This window comes from Sceloporus occidentalis, unplaced genomic scaffold, assembly GCF_023333645.1.
Source record: "Sceloporus occidentalis isolate IW3139 unplaced genomic scaffold, rSceOcc1.0.p SCAF_1, whole genome shotgun sequence".
Classification (NCBI taxonomy): domain Eukaryota; kingdom Metazoa; phylum Chordata; class Lepidosauria; order Squamata; family Phrynosomatidae; genus Sceloporus; species Sceloporus occidentalis.
This window is the reverse complement of record NW_028316981.1, coordinates 38,067,571-38,084,732: the sequence shown is the minus strand read 5'-3', so window position 1 is coordinate 38,084,732 and position 17,162 is coordinate 38,067,571. Positions and strand designations below refer to the sequence as shown.

At 38.5% G+C, this 17,162-nt stretch overlaps 1 protein-coding gene across 7 annotated transcripts in view; it reads left to right on the top strand.

The window, feature by feature from the left end:
• Positions 1–17,162, top strand: part of FOXP1 (forkhead box P1) — a 699,809-nt gene that overhangs the window by 271,782 nt on the left and 410,865 nt on the right. For 2 of the 7 annotated variants that reach the window (XM_089519504.1, XM_089519485.1), the window contains exon 1: positions 15,706–15,721. The exons of the other annotated variants lie outside the window; for them this stretch is intronic. The gene's annotated coding sequence lies outside the window, so the exon portion shown is untranslated. Of the gene's footprint in view, positions 1–15,705; positions 15,722–17,162 lie in introns of those variants that run through there. 7 annotated transcript variants of the gene reach the window in all.

Below are 17,162 nucleotides of genomic sequence, written 5' to 3'. Positions count from 1 at the left end.
CCCTCTCTCTGCTTTCCTTTCACTGGCAATTTTATACTGCTTTTAACTAGTTGATTTTAATAGTTTTAAATTTTTTATTGCAAACTTTTTATAGTTTTATTTGTGAGCCTTCTTGAGTCCCTTTCTGGGAGAAAGGCAACATAGAAATAAAATAAACAAACAAACATATAAATAAACAAATAGGCCAGATTTACCAATTGGTGTGGGTTTCTTAGGATTTTGTGGACTCGAAAAATTAAGCCAGAATTCCCCTCTTCTCTTTGTTTAGTATTAAGTTTTGACTGATCCATAAGGTTCACTTCACAGATTTTATTACTAGTCTCACTAGTATAAAGCTTTTTTTTTTTTTTTTTTGCACTTAAGGGTAAAACAAACTGCCAAAATTCAGGGGCTTCTTGATGGCTTTGGGGCATGGCATATGCACAACACATGCCCCCAAGGCGCCAGGAATATGCTGTGAAGCCACCACGCTGCCTACACGGTAGCAGTTTTTTTTGGTGAAAAAGCGCTGGGTTGGGAGCATGGTATGGGGTTGCTGCAGTGCCACAGCGTGCAGCTCTGCAGAGGCCCCAATTGGGCATTTTTGGGCTGTCTGTTTTGGCCCCAAGTCTAAAAGAATATTTCTCTCTTGGTAAAAATCTCTGTGTTTTTGTCTACAATAAACCTGGCAAGACTGAAGGGCATGGAAGAGTCAGAAAATGTCCTGTGTTTATTTTGTGGTTGTAAACAGCTAATTGTATATTAGAGTTCTTTTTTTTCCTGACATGCATTTTCCACATGGGGACTGTTGCCCAAAAATTTGATTCCCCACATGTAAGTGAAATTGGTGAGCCACCGCTTTGAAATCTAATCCATTAATTTGGTCTGAATTGCAAAATCTGAATAAAGTTATGAAAGCCAACTACAAAAAGGAAAAAAGTGTTGTCTCTGAAATTTTCACTTCAGTTCTCAGAATGACTTTTTTTTTTGTTTCTAAAATGATTTTTATATATTAGGATTATAGGATTACCTATTTTATGACATTTCATATGAAGAATGAAGCATATAAGAGGAGGAAAAGGTAATTTTGCTTGTCTGATTCCAGGAATATGCAACTATAATAAATGGACATTTCATATAACCTTATATAGATTGGAGCGGGAGAAAAAAACCCAGAAGATATATTATTCAACATCCCCCTTCATTTAAATTTAAAAGACAAAGAGGTTTTGCTTCTTCAGCTTAAACAACTTATTTCTGACTACCTTTATAATTATTAGCACAGAATGTAAGTGGTGGGGAGGACAACTTCCAGATCATTAACACAGAAGGATACACAGAGGTAATAATGGACTTTAATTGTATTCATTTGAACATTAATACATTTATGTTAAGATTTGAATACTGTTACTATTAAAAATTAAACTTTGTGGGGCTGCTATGCAGATTGTGTCAGCTGTCAGGTCCAGTGTTTCTGTATTAATTTGACATTTCAGTCATAAAGTGGGCAGATGAAGCTGTATTTGACCTAGTGAAGGGGCACCTTTGTCTCATCAGAGCATATTTTTTTCATGGGTGCTTTCATCAAAGACAGAAACAGTCACAATGGTATTCTCAGGAGAGGAGTAGAAACTTGCACACTGCCCTGAAGTCTCTCTGATTCTCCCACCCCCACTTCCCTTGCCCCTGTATGTCCACAGCTATTTTGCAGGAAGGCAATCCCCTTCAAGCATTGCCTGGAGAAGAAGAGTAACTCTGGCATGCACATTCCCCAGTGGGAGAACTTGTGTGGATGGTTATTTTAATGAGACCTGATTTAAGCAGTAGAATGGGTATATAAAAGTAATACAAATAGACTTTCAAAAGCCTTTGCTGCTTGTCAGGTACTCTACTTTTCCACAAATGGGAGAAGAACATCCATTGGCTTAAGTAAGAAAATCATAATAGTCTTGGGAGAACTTGACAAACTGCTTTAGTTGGAAAGAAGGACCAGTTGATATGTGAGGAAAAGTCTACAACAAGAAAGAAACAGGAATGAATGTGCTTGTTTATATAAACACATCCATGAGAAACATTTTCTAGGGAATACTAGATTGTACTTGCATGGACATCCTGCTAATCCTGTCTACATATCTTGGTTTCAGAAAGCTCTTTGAGTTACCTGCTTCATTGAAGCAGCTACAATTTAATAACAATATGCAATGCTTGTCAAGAATATAATTTGTCACATTTGCAACTAACTAAACCGCTTTTGTCCACAAGAACTTTCCTCTTTCCTTGCTCCTTCTGTGTCCACCATGATGTCAAGTCCATGCTCCTTTTTTATCCTTGCTCCAATCTCCATCACCAAAGCCTCCTGTTCCTTCTTTCTACTTTCTCTCATGCCCGCTTCCTGCCTGGATTCCTCATCAGCCCAAGCCTCCATATCTCATGCACTCCAGCATTTTCACCCCTCCATTTTCTTTTATTTAGTTTTGAATTTACTTTCTGGAGAAAATAACTTATGAATGGGATAATTAAGAAATCAAGATAGCTTAAATTTTGGAAAAGAATAGGGGGGCTGAAAATGAATTTAGTTGTGGCTGATTTGCCTTTGGCATGCTTGTGGTTTTAAAAGCCCCATTATGATGCAGAATTGCTATTTTGTGGAGTGTATGTGTGTATATGTGTTTATGTGAAAGGGTTGTGGGGGAAACTCTTAACTACTCTTTTTCATACAATTACAAATGAACTGCTGAGGACTGTGCACACTTTGAAGTATAGAGTTTATTTGAGCTGATCTGGATAAGAAATTGAGTGACCTTACCTTTTAAGATATTTGAATAAACCCTAGTAATTATTTCTGAAATTACAAATATAAACATAAATTAATATCTATACATTTTATGAAGATTTATATCCTATGAACATGGGTCCACAGTTCTTTCCTTGGTAAGGAGTGTCAGGATTTGTGTGTCCTTTGCTGGTGGGATGGGGACTGTGCTGACTTGAGTTTATTGGATGAAAAGGGGGATATAAATGTAACCCTTCTTACTCCTGCTTTCCTTCATTTGGTATCATTGATTAAAATCTGGAACATTGCAGGTTTGGACAGAATTGCAGAACAGGGTTCAAGTAAGCATTTCTCTGAGAAGCTTATGTTGTCAGTGTAGCAGAACTCTTCAATCTTACCCAATTATTCAAGTAGCAAAATGCTGCTAACATATCTTTCTATAAGCTTGCTCAACATTATTGTTATTGTTTAAATAGATTTAGTGATGGCCACTGAGACATATCTTTCCTGTAATGATAACAAGATTGTGGTGGCTTGAATTTGAGGACAATAGTCATGTCAATGGGGGAAATGTAAAGAGTCAAAAAGTTTATTTGCATTTTTTATAAATCCCATAAGGTATAACAAATGATTCCACTTGGAGTGGATTCAGATCATTGCACTTAGCTGTGCATTTATTATATAAATTTGTCCTCCAACTCAAGTGTTAAGTATGTATTATAGAACCTCACAGCCCTTCTGAGTGTTAGCAGTGTGCAAATATTTTTTAAATTTTGTAATTAAATAGGAGTTGGGCAGCAGTGTCCACTAAAGTGATTTATTAATTGAATGACTTGATTAAATTTCATGTTATTTTAGTTTATACAGCAAGGGCATGTATCTCTGGCATCACTGGGGATTCCTTGCGAGACTGTCAGCAGTAGTTCAGAGGTCCTCTATAAGAAATCTTTAGCACCCAATTAAATATTAACCAAGAAGATGTGCCTTGCTCTTTCCCTTGTTGAAACCAAGTTTTGACATCTGAGGCTGGCGATAAAAATTTGCTCCATGGAATCATTTTCTGTACACTCTATTTATCACTAGCTTATTTTTAAATTAATCATGCTAAAATCTTCCCATGTAATTGTTCTGGGGTTCACTGGTGTATGAAGTATGTAAATAAAAAATGCCCTTTTAATTTCATGTTAAGTATGTGTCACCACTGCTGCAGCCGCACTGTATCTGTTTCCTCAGAATGCCATTTTAAAGGTATTGTGGTTTCCGAGCAGCAGCTGTGATTGAAAAGTATGTAAACTAATCTGTTCTTGCTCATGTCATTTTTATATTCTTCTGTCAGAACACCAGAAGGCTGCTTTAAATTTGTCTTTCACTGTGTATTAGTTCTTGAGTCTGTTTCTTTGTGCCTTAGTGCATACATTCATACTTTACTCCACATAGCAGTTCAGGGCCAAAGTAAATGACTACTCGTGAAAAGATCCTAAAATAGTTCTTGCTTCTATACTATACATTATTATGTTTATTTTCAGGGAGAGTTTTTATTTCCTTTGCATAAAAGTACGATTATCCTGTACAGTATCCAGATAGTTGAAAGATGAATGATAAAAATGCATTTATTGGTATAAAACCCAATAGCTTTGTATGATATTTTTAGAAAAGATGGGTAGAGATTTGAGATGTACATTAAGGCATATCATATACAATGATTTTTCAAAATTAAAAGCAAGATTTACTTAATTATAAATTATTAACTATTTCTTATAAGAGTAATTTTAGATACTTAATGGACACTAATTAAAAACTGAACAAGGTTATTACTAGCATATTTCACACCTGATCAAATCTCAGGGTAATAACATCTTTGCAATGAAAACCTATTCATTCACAAATGGTTGGATAAAAAAAAATTAAATGTACCCACTTTGTTATGAAGGCAACAAAATGCATGAAGAATGAAGATTCTTTTGGATTGGGAGAGAGAACCATGCATCTATGAAGGCTTAGTTACAGAGATATATCACACTGATATTTCTGTTCCAACCTTTATCTTCATCCACCACTGGAATGTTGTCTATGAAAACGAACCTGCAACTGGATCAACCTTTGTTATACATTGTTATACATAGTTGTTCTATCTACTTGTTCCAGTAACTGCTCCATTTTCATGTTAAAGATGCCATGACTCTTGATTTTTTTTTTTAAAAAAAATAGGTAATAAATATTTTCAGCACATGCCCTGATGGTCATAAGGTTAATGGAATAGTCCATGCATATGAGTATACTGTTTGAATAAAACGTGATTATGATTTGGTGATGATATTAAACTATTATTTTGCCATCTCATTGTTAAGGTGTTGTATCCTTCTCATTTAAAGTGTAACATGCAGAATGATTCTGAGAACAGACTATTTTATTTTGTCTTCAGGCAAGGCTATAGGCAGAATTTGCTTTGATCACCTTGATGTGGAAGATAGAGGAGAGTGTTGAACGTTTTGTTTTGAGGGTTCCTGGGATGGAATATTCCCCCCCCCCCACCTAAACCTGCTGATGATACTTAAATCATGGTGCTCTTTAGTGTTCCATCCTTTGCCCTAAGTTATTTAGTCTATTCATGCATGACTATGTGAAGAGGTGGTCTAGAGCTTTGAGGTTCAGTTCCAGTGGTATGGTAATTCTACCCAGTCCTGTTTTTTCTTTGTATCTGAATGCCTTAACTTAAAGTTTGCTTGGATTTAAACCAGGATCTATCCCCTTTTTTATGCCTGTTAATTTCTTTAGTTGGTATATTTCTATGTAAGCCATTTTCTTTCAAATGCATCAGATGATAGAGAAATTTAAAGCAGCTGAGAAGTGACAGAAATAGGAGGTTGAATCTTCTTAAGTGTATACCACCATGTTGCAAGGAGGATATACTTGGAAGAATCATAAGTTGCATTCATGGTCCAGATAATTTTTATTCATCAACAAGTGAAAGTTTAGTAATGACTTTTGAGACTAGGTTGCAATATCAGTGAATACTTTGCCTTTAAAAAAAAATCTCAAATAAGATATTACACCATCTAAGATGTTGGTTTTTTGGAAAGAAATAGTGAAAATGTTGAATAATTTAATCCTGTTTCTGAACAGGCTTGTCACATTCTTTGACTAATATTCAGAACTGATGCTACTTTAAAAATGAAAAAGTTAAGCACAATATGTTTTTCTTGACTGTGAAAGAATTCCATTTTGTGAATGATTAGAGAATTGTGTCCAAGTCTGGATCTTATAAAGATGGTTATTTCTGTCTGGAAAGAATGTTGCCCTTTTATGTAAAACAGGTATGTGTTCATTTTTTGACCCACCCAGTACTGGTTTGTGGGTAAATGTTTTTAATGTCTTAGAAGTCAAAAGAAACCTCACGTTAAAGGCAAACTGAAAACTGTTTAAACTAAAACAATTAATAGAGTGTTCATGATTCCATCTTGGTAATGTGAAAGTCGGCATGACTCTAACCATGTCAAATATATTGATTTCCAAAGAAAACACCTGAATTCACTTTCTTTTACTCTTTTATGAATAACAGGTTTTATTTTTAATTCTTTTACTTATCCTTCTTAATGGTTTCTTCTACCATTTAAGGCAGAATGAGATCTATACTTACCTAGGGATCTCTGGAATAATCAGCAGTTGAACATGACATAAGGAATTAAAATGTTTCACCTTTGAGAAGTGTTTTATTTTTAGTTGATGTCACCTTCGGAAAAATACAGGAAACAAAACAGGTCTGAAACATCCATTTCAACAGCATATGGTGTATACTGTAGCCCTTTCTGCTAGAATTTCTATATCTTTACCGTCTCTCTGGCTCCAACTGTATTCACCAATGGTTTTAACCAGCCCCTGTGTTTAATGCTTGCCAAGCTGTGGTCAGACACCAAAACAAATTTAAGGAGCTAGTGGAAACTTCTGTCCATTGGCTAGCCTTCCTGTGTGTGTCCTACAGATAACCACAATTAAATCCAAAGCAGAGAAGTCTTCTAAGTGTATGCACTGTGCTTGATCATGTAAAGAAGTCTATCTTTTGTTCCTGAATCTATGTATAACTGTGTGTGTGTGTGTGTGTGTGTGTGTTTATGTATGTGCTTTCATGTTGCCTGTTGACATATAGCAACCCCATGAATTTCATAGGGTTTTCTTAGGCAAGGAATATTCAGTGGTGGTTTTGCCACTTCCTTCCTGTGAAATATGGCCTACAGCAGTGGTCCCCAAACTGTGCCCTTTAAGAGATTTTGGACTTCAGCACCCAGAAGCCTCAGCCATGTTGACCAATAGTTTGGGATTCTGAGAGCTGAAGTCCAAAATCGCTTAAAGAGCACAGTTTGGGGACCAATGGCTTACAGCTCCTGGTATTTGTTGGTGGTCTCCCATCCAAATATTAACCAGGGCTGCTTAACTTCCAAGATCAGACAGGATCTGGTGCCTTTAGGGTATTGAATTCCCTTGTGAGAAAGGTGGGATATAAATCCTTGAAATAAATAAAATAAATAAAATATAATAATATTTGGGCCCCCATTTGTAATACCTATAGCACCTGCTAATTTCTCTTTAGTTTCGTTCTCAGGGCCAATATTTTCAGTGTGTAAATGAAATGTACTGAAAAATATCTGTTTTCTTCTTTTGGGCTATAACTCTGTGTGCTGCATTGGGAGCCTTGGAAAACCAGAAATATTTTTTTGGGAAATAGTAGAGGCTACAGTAGGAAATGCATGTGAAGTACTACCCTTCACATACCAGACAAAGGACAGAGTAAATTAGTTATGGTAGATGCCATTTTTAGTTGAAGCTGTTTCACTCTGAAGAAAGTTCTCTCCAGACAAGAGGGAGAGAGCCATCCCATATACAGCGGGCATTTGGCATCTTCTGGGGCTTGGTTCCAGGACCCCTCATGAATACCAAAATCCATGGATACTTAAGTCCCATTATATACGGTGTAGTAAAATGGTGTCTCTTATATAAAATGACAAAATCACGGTTCGCTTTTTGGAATATTTGTTTCGAATGTTTTCAAGGCATGGATGGTGGAATCCATAGATATGGAGGGCTGACTATATTGGATTGATGACAGCTGACCCTCCCCAAAGAGGTGGAAGACTGATTAAAATTGTTTGCTACTAGAGACATAAGGAATAAAGGCAATTCCTGAATGCACCACATAATTTTACATTTGATAGGTGTGGTGATTCTAGTCTCAGTATGAAATTGAAAGGACTTATAGGCCCGTTACAAACGGGCATAAAGTACAGACTGGGTCCGTATTAGGGTTAGAAAGGGGCGTCCCTTCCGGACGCTCCTAACCCTAATACGGACCCAGTCCATACAAAATGGCGGCGCCCGTTCCACATGGGGCTGCCAACTTTACGTAGCGGATGCGCTGCATCCACATGTCGCACGGCGCATATGATGCTGCCTCACGGCATCATAACTGCGCCGCAAAGAGAAGTGCCATTTTGGCGCTTCTTCTTTGCAGCACGGAGGAGTCGCGCGGTTTGGCTCCTGCAACTCCTCCGCTCTGCAACCGGCAGCGGCGCGAGACTGCCCCTTTTGGGCGGTCTGTAAAGAGCCATAGACACAATTGTTCTCAAGCACCACTCAGGTGATGCACAATCCCTAATGTTGCTATTTTACAAAAGACCTACAGGTAATAATATGGGCTGGAGTGAAGTTGGTAATGGTCACGGCATGAACATGACGTTTTGTCATGCTTGTTGCATGACCATGGGGGGATGAATTTTATTTTGTTTCTGCCATTCTGTCATTCAACAGAGTTTTACCAAGGAAAGAAGAATTTGTTGAGATAGTCCCAGAGAGGTTGGGAGTGAAATCCTTGTTCACCTGGTGCTGTATATTTGCTAGGCATGGCATGGAGGAGGTCATTTGAATTTTCTCGTGATGGTTGTTGTTAACTGCCCTTGAGTCGACCCCAACTTAGCAACTCTGTGGATGAGAAGTCTCCAAGACACTGCTCTGCTTAGATCCTGCAGATTCAGGCATGGGTCACCCCACCTCCTGGATTGAGTCCATCCGTCTGGTGTGCAGTCTTCCTCTTTTTCTGCTACAGTCTGCCTTTCCTTGCACTACTGTCTATTCTAATGTATTGTACCTTCTCTTGATGTGGCAAAAGTACAACAACCTCAGTTACATCATCTTGATGTCCAAGAAGATTTCAGGCTTGATCTGTTCAAGGACCCATTTGTTTGTCTTTTTCGCTGTCCCTGGTATCCTCAGCACTCTTCTCCAGCACTACATCTGAAATTAGCTGATTTTCTTCTTATCAGCCTTCTTCACTGTCCAGCTTTCACATCCATACTTGATGATGGGGAATACAATGGCTTGGACAATTCTAACTTTAATGCTCAGTTGTATATTTTTAATCTTTATTATCTTGTCTCATTTTTTCATAGCTATCCTTTTGTATTTCTTCTGTGGTCATTATATTTGTTTTCTTTATGTTCATCATTAGGCCTACCATCACATTTTCATCTTTGGCCTTCCTTAGAAATTTTTCCAAGTCTGTGATGTTTTCTGCTAATAGTATGGTGTCATCTGCATATTTTAGATTGTTGACATTCCTTTCTCTTATCATCACTCCTCCTTCTTCTGAGTCTAAACCTGCTCTTCTTATAATATTTTCTGCATAAACACTGAACAGATGAGGTGATAGAATGCAGCCTTGCCTTAACTTCTTGTCAATTGGCATCTTGTCCTAAGTATAGATTTCTGATCAGGAATATCAAATGCACTCACATGACCTTAAGAGCCATCCATAGCTTTTCATGATCTATGCATCAAAGATTTTGCTGTAGTCTATGAATTCCTTGGAGTGCTAATGAATGACACTCTGTTAGCCATCCCATGTTTGCTATGTGATCCCTAGTGCCTCTGCCTTTACTGAACTCCACTTGCAGCTTTGGGATTTCTCCATGTATTATACATTGAATAAAAAAAAGTTATTTTTCCTTCCTAAGGGCTCCTCAGAGCACAGGTTGGGAAGCCCTGGTTTAAAGTACTACTCAGGCAGTCAATCTGTTGATATGAGATCTTAAATTGGAGCGGGGACCTGAGTTTATATGCAAGCCTACACACACTGATCACAATTTCCCAACATTGTTCTGGCGTGCCGCTGCCCCTTTCCTAACCAGATTGGGGCTGCGGCAACCTCATGTCGTAGCTCCTTTTTGCACCCTTGAAAGGGTACCATAGTCGTGTTGTCGCGGCTATACAGCACTCCCTCAGCATTGCGTCATATGGACGTAGCACTGGGGGAGCACCATGATGCCACTTGTCATGTGGTGGAGGGCTCCCTGGGGGGCAGAGTCAGGCGTGCATCGTGAAACACTATGCCTCAACTCCACCCCCATGCCAGCCTTAATGGCCAGTGTGTACAGGGCCTAACTTGCATTTGCTTAAAAAAATCACAGTTCCCAATCACATGAGCTATTTCCTACATACATTCAAGTGAAGGCAAGTAGAAGGTCCTACACATTTTTCCTAAACAAAAGAAACTTGTGTACTGAATAGGCATGGACAGGAATACTAGGGACAGAACTTGAATAATCTTGCCTCATTTTTAGTCTTCAGGCAAGCGACCTAATGTGTGTAAGGGACTTAGGAAGATATCATTTAATATGTTGTCACCATGAGCTGTTCAGCTTCTAAAGAAAGTAAGCATTTGAACAGATAAAAATAAACAAACACTAGTCAACTTTTATTTTCATACTTTTTGCAACCTGCTCAATTAACTTTTTTTTACACTGAAGCATTAAAAATAATAAATAAATAAATAAATAAATAAATAAATATTGCATTTGGAGGTTTATATTAAATACATCTTGTCAGAGATGTCTACACCACCTGCACATTCCGTCTTATCATTATAAGAATATTCTCAGGGCTTGATTTTATTGCCTAGGATTACTACAACTAGAGCAAGGAGGCCTCAGGCCTGGGTAAGAAAGAAAGCCGGCAGGGGAAGAAGGAGGAGGAAGAGAAGGAGGAAACAGAGCGCCGCACAGGTTCAATGTACACTTTCTGGGCAAGTCACACACTCTCAGCTGGAGGGAGGAGGAGGAGGCAGAGCAGAGCCCAGGAGCATTCTGGACAGCTTCCTACCATCACATCTGCATTGACCTTCCAATTTTCCCCGTGTCACTTTTTGCTGGGATGCCACTGGGGCTGGTGTTTTTTTAAAAAAAATAAATTTGACACATTGACAGACTATACGAACGTTTCCGCTATTTTTTTTAAAAGGAGAGGGGAAAGCACCCATGCCGTTGACGAATGGCTGGTCAGATACATGACACATCACCATTGACAACAGCGGAAGTGAATAGGCAAATCATTTGATTGACAACAGGGAGGATCCATCTTAAATTGCTACTTTTATGAAATGTGAACATCAGTGGGGTAAATTGCACCGGGGAAGTTTGACTGTGGTAAAGGTAGTGGTAACTTATTTTTGGAGAGATTCGGTATGGGGATTACTATATCTGCCCAGATCTATCCAGGGCAAAAGGGATAATGGGAATGGGGCCCAAGGTGATCAAACTGAGGCTGTTGTACTTGGGCCACATCACAAGAAGGCATAACTCATTAGAAAAGGCAACAATGCTAGGAAAGGTGGAGGAAAGTAGAAAGAGAGGAAGACCACAAGCTAGATGGATGACTTCAATGAGGGAGGTCACAGATCTGAATTTTCAGGACCTGAGCAGAGTAGTGGAGAATAGGGCGGCATGGAGATGGCTCATCCACAGGGTCACTATGAGTCAGTGGTGACTCGAGGGCAGTTAACAACAACAGTAACAAAATGCCTTTCACTGCCTCTAGTTTGGAGGAAGGGAAGAGCATGTTGTGGATTTGCAGGAATGGTCAAGCTCCTTGACCCAAGATCTTATACTTTGTAAGGAAAGTTGAGATGCATTTCTAATGCTGTGATGGTATAAAGCTTCAAATTCACAATGGAAGTAGTGAAGGATGTTTACAAAATAATCCACCCTCACCCTCATTCCAGAGGACTGGGTTGAAACCAATTTAGTTTAAATTAATGTAGTTCACTTGGGTTTAAATCCATTTTGCTCACTGGAATACTTTCAAGTACTTCAGTTTTGCTGGATTGCATATCAGATAGATAGTTTTCTGAGCATTTTTCTGCCACATTTCATCTCTGAAAGCAAAACAGTATCAAATGTAGATCTGTCATCAAGTTTCTGTTGTTTTCATTATGTGTGACACAATACTAGAGAAAGAATAAACCAAAGGTTTGTCTGGTGTACTGCACTACACATAGGGTATTATTATGAGTATTTATACCACAGTTTCTTTTTTGTGGTTTCACACATATAAGTGTGAATAAGTAAGGGGGAAAAACTGATAACCCCCGAGGCAGAAATATTCTCCTTATTTACCGTTATACAGAAGTTTATTGTGGTAGGAGGGTGCCTGTTAATGTTGTGTCTGTCAAGAAACACATTTATCTGGTTGAGTGTCATTGTTGTGAACTAGTTAAATAGATCAGGATACATTTGGAGAATTATTGAAAAAGCATGAGATAAGTGTGATAGTTATGTTTTACAATTTTGCTGACTGAAGGAATTGTAGAATTCTGCCTTTGGCAAATTCTGTGTATGTTATGGATTTTCTTATGGAAACATACTGTGGGAATATTCTGTGTGCAGGAAATGTGCTACCAAAAATTGTGAAATCCTAGTAGAAATCTTAGTAGAATTTTATTCTTGGAATAATTTCTTAGATACTTAGATAACTGTTATTTTTTTTCCTTTGAGGATCATCCTTGCTGGAAATGTTCTTGTTCTTTGGAAGCGTTGTTAAAGGGGTGTAGTGCATCATATTAATTTGTGTGTGTGAGTGTGCGTGTGTGTGAACTAATGAAATACTAATTATATTAATCACATAACATATAATTCCTCCTTTACTATTATGGACTCAAAAGAAATTAAGTGGGCCTCCAGTCCAGGTTGGGGCCATCACATATGGGGAAATATGGTTACATTTTGTCCTTAACAGCCACTTCCTTTTAAAGCAGTTTTTGAAAAAAGTAACCCCATCTCACAAAGTGGTCCAAATCTGAATTGAGGCTGCAGGAATGTTGTAGCAAATAAACAAAAGGGGAGCTCAGAACTATGTAATTGACCAATGTGTAGTTTGATTCTTAGTGTTAGTCTTTAAAATTGGTGTATATCCTTTCCAAGGGATGAAATAGACCGGCAGAAGGGGCAGCTTGAAGCCAGATTGGGGCCCCAGCAACCACACACCGCGGCCCCAATCCACCTTGAAGCTGGCTGAAAAAGGAGAGGCAAAAATCCATCTTTTTCACCTACACTGCATCCAGAAGCTGGCTTCATGACATGAAGTGTGGAAATTCCATGCCGCTAGAGCATCATAAAGCTGTTTTCATGTAAACAGCCGAGTGGCTTGGGAGTGTGCGGCCTGTGAACGCTGCACTCCCAAGCTACCCGGATGGTGCCAGAAAGGGGCAGTCTGCTTCGCCCCTAAGTTATCTAAAATACTTCATTTCTGTGATTTCAATAGTGTGGGAAAGTGGTAGAATAGGATGGCTTCATAATGATACATTTTATGGTGCATATTGGTAGGGGGTTATCAACTGACATAACAACAGTTGCATTGTTCGTGTAAAACTATACAGTGCGCCCACTCCATATGCAGCTTCCATTTTACGCGGATGCTGTGCTGCAATACAGGAAATGGCGTGTGTACCCATGGCACGTGTGCACTGTGCCACCGCAAACACAAGCCCCATTCGATTGAATGGGCTCGAGTTTACGTGGTATTTGCCTTACGCGGGGGTGGGTGGGTCCCAAATGGATCCCCGCGTAAGGCAAAGCTGCACTGTATAATGCTTCATTTCCCAGAGAACAGAAGTGATAGTGAAGGGCTAGCATATATGATTTAGTACGTATCAGTATGTTTTACCTTATTCACTAATCACGATAAAGGGTGTTGTATTTGGTACTGTTAATAATTCATACATGGGTCACATAAAGTGTTTGAATATGCAAGAGACTTTTTAAAAACTGCTGTTGCACACTATTACTCCCATTTTCAAGATATAAATTGATCTCCAGAGACTAACATGCACCCTTTTTAGTACTCTCTAGTGAGATATGGTGGTTAATGGCCACAATTTAGGGGGCTCCTTTAGGTGCATCCAGTGATGTTCACACAAGGCAATTCTTTCTTTACAGCAAGGTTATTAATAAATCACATTTCAAAACTGTTTTCTGATGTGACATTGAGAAAAAGGATAATGTATCAGGAAAAAAGGAGGTCAGCCCAGCTTTATTTCTACTTAAAGTAGACCCTATTACAAATTCTAGTGATATGAGATGGTTTTACACACACGGCATTTCTATATATTAATCCAAACAAGGATAACCCAATGTTTCACGCTTATTCTTGTTACTCACATTACCACTAGTTTAAAGCCATCTCATATGCAGGGACATCAGTTTTAATGGATTAGAAGTTCAGTGGGTGCTCACAGAAAGGTTCAGATTATCTAATTATCTGTTATCAGATTATGCATTTACATTACCAGAATTTACTGTTTGCACTTCATGATATTATAGATCAGTTATCATACATGTTTATTCAAATCCTTACCTGAACTTCTTGATTTGTCATGGGTAGTCATGCTTAATTACAGATCAGACCTAATTTCTTCACACAAAATGGTGAAGAGTGTGATTTCTTGTAGCAGATCTTTTTTGTGGTTTCCTCACCCAAAGAGTATAAGTGAATCTGTATGTGCCGGGGGATGAATTACTCCTCTGCCAGAAGCAGACGTTCCAATTTTGGGCCTGGTCCCACTGGCAAAGTCCCCATTCTGGTTTATGCCAGTTTATGAAAGATGGGATAAGGCCTTTATCTGGAGTGAAGAGTACTTGATGTGGAAACAGGAAATGCACATTTCTAACCTTCTAGAAATGTGTGTCACTATTTTCAGCCACAATTCCGAAGTTTTCCCCTCCTCCTAAACAATGATGCCATTATGCCCATCATATCTGGTTAATTTCTTGAAATGTTTTAGTAAGTCTTATCTTAAAAACATTATAGGAAGATAATCAGCTGCCTTAGAAGGTCCCCATCTGGAGTATAGAGTTCTTTTACTGAAAGATGTTTTGCCTTTCTGAGATAGCTCTCGCATTTCATCATCTGTTGTGCAGAGATGAAGTGCATATGAAAAGTCAGTGACTCTGAATCCATCTGTTGTTATTATTTTCTACTGATAATTGGCTTGAACAATGAAATGTCTGTGTCTGTAGCCTTTGAAACTATACACCCTGTTTATTTTCTGGAGGTCTCACTCCCCTCCCCCAATCTCTGGACTTGTGTGCGTGCGTGTGTGCATGTGTGTGTGTGCGTGTGCGTTTGTGCTTCATTTTCCTCTCAAGCATATACCTAGTGGAGCTTGCATGAAGATGACATCTTTGACTCGGTGCATCAGGATGTGTCACTCAGACATTTGAATCCAGCCTACAGAATTCCACCCCCATCCCCTGACAGTAGTGTCCTATGGAGAACAGGCTTGCAGCAAGAGAGAGTGGCAGATCCAGAATGCAGTGATATTCTACCTGAGCAGCAGTATTTATTTCAGTTGCCTTATTAAAATATTAATTTAGAATCCAGCATCTATTAGCTATGGAATTAGATACCACCTATAATTGTATAATACATTCAGTCGCATCCAGTTTTGCGTGATACAGAGCATTAATATTGGATTCCACTAACAGCATTTCCATTAGCTTGCTCAACTAGTATGAGATATATGTGAGCAAGAAGGCATAACTACGAGCCACAACTGCCAAAACAGTCATTAGAACCTCCATAGGGATGGACAAAGGCTTTTACACAGTGATATACTGATTACATTTTGTTCTATGGTTTATTTGCATCAAGGTTAGATTACAGTTATCTGTGCAGAGTGTAGTATCTAACACCTTAGTGCAAAGATCATTTGAATGGGGGAAAAATACTGAATAGGGGAGGTTGATGCCATTTCTTATGGATTCTCTTTTTAAGAGATTTAAACAAATCCTGTTAAGTATGCCTTCCTTATCAGGTCAGGAAATGCAGTTCTTCACTCCCACCATAATGGCTTTAGGTGCCATTTTCAAATTAAGTGCCATGGGATAATGCTCTCCCCCCTCCCCCTATATCATGTATCTTGACAGGATCAAATGTCAGGGTACCTGGGTGACCCAGGAACTAGTTTTATGTTTTATGACGCAGCTCTTTATATTACCAATGCCTTTTATGGTGCTCTCTCTGTGTGTTGAAATGTCTGTCCGTCTAGCTATGTACTTACATATGATCTTATCCAAAGAAAGAAAGAACTCACTTTGCCTCCATTTCTATTGGGGGGAAGGGGTATAGGATTTATAATGAAATTGGTTGCATGAAATTTGGTAGCATTATGGATTGAATCTTAATCCCTGATGAAGGGTGAAGCAAGTGTAGCTGCTGTTTCTTCATGCCTTCCTTGAATTTACTTGCCAAGGGTCCCTCAAGCTTGTAGTTCCTGAGTACAGGAGGAGAAGCTGTCTCCTGCATATACAAGCACTTGTACCTCATGTGGTCCTGCTTGGACCTCTTGTTGTTGTAGAAGCTGATTCAGAAAAATCTGCATGTATAAGTTGAACCACACTAGTTTGGACCTCATCCACTGGACTAGACTGCCCCTGGTGTTCCTTCAAATATTTCTTTTAAAACCAAAATACTAAAAAATGACTTGACCAGGATTTTACAAGACACTGTTTATTTATTTTAAAATAAATAAACAAATAACATTTGAGACTAATAAAAGCTATAGCAATGATAAACATCCAAATATTTTGGATCTACAGCAGGGCCTTGGTATCCTCTGGGGTCTGGTTCCAGGACCCCCCACAGATGCAGAAATCCCATTAAATAGAATAGTTTAGACAAAGGGTGTCACTTATATAAAATGTGAAAATCCAAGTTGGCTTTTTAAAATTTATATTTTTAAAAAATATTTTCAAGCTGTAGATGGTTGAATCCACGGATAAAGTATCTGCGGATACAGAGGGCTGACTTTATACCTTACATGTCGCAAATGATTACAGAGTTAAATAAAATTTGAACCTAAGATTCTGTCTGAGGAGTGGAAAGGGATAAGTGAGCATGAAAATAGAATTACTTTTCATAAAATAGTGGTAGAATGTGTAGTTCAATCCCTAGCATTTAAAGACCTATATTGCTGCTGTGTTCTGATTTTGTTGATGGACTGCCAGATTTTCCTTATAGTTATCAAATGATGTTTATATGCCCTAAATGAGGTTTATATGCCCCATGTGACATGATCCTGCCAAAGTTAAGC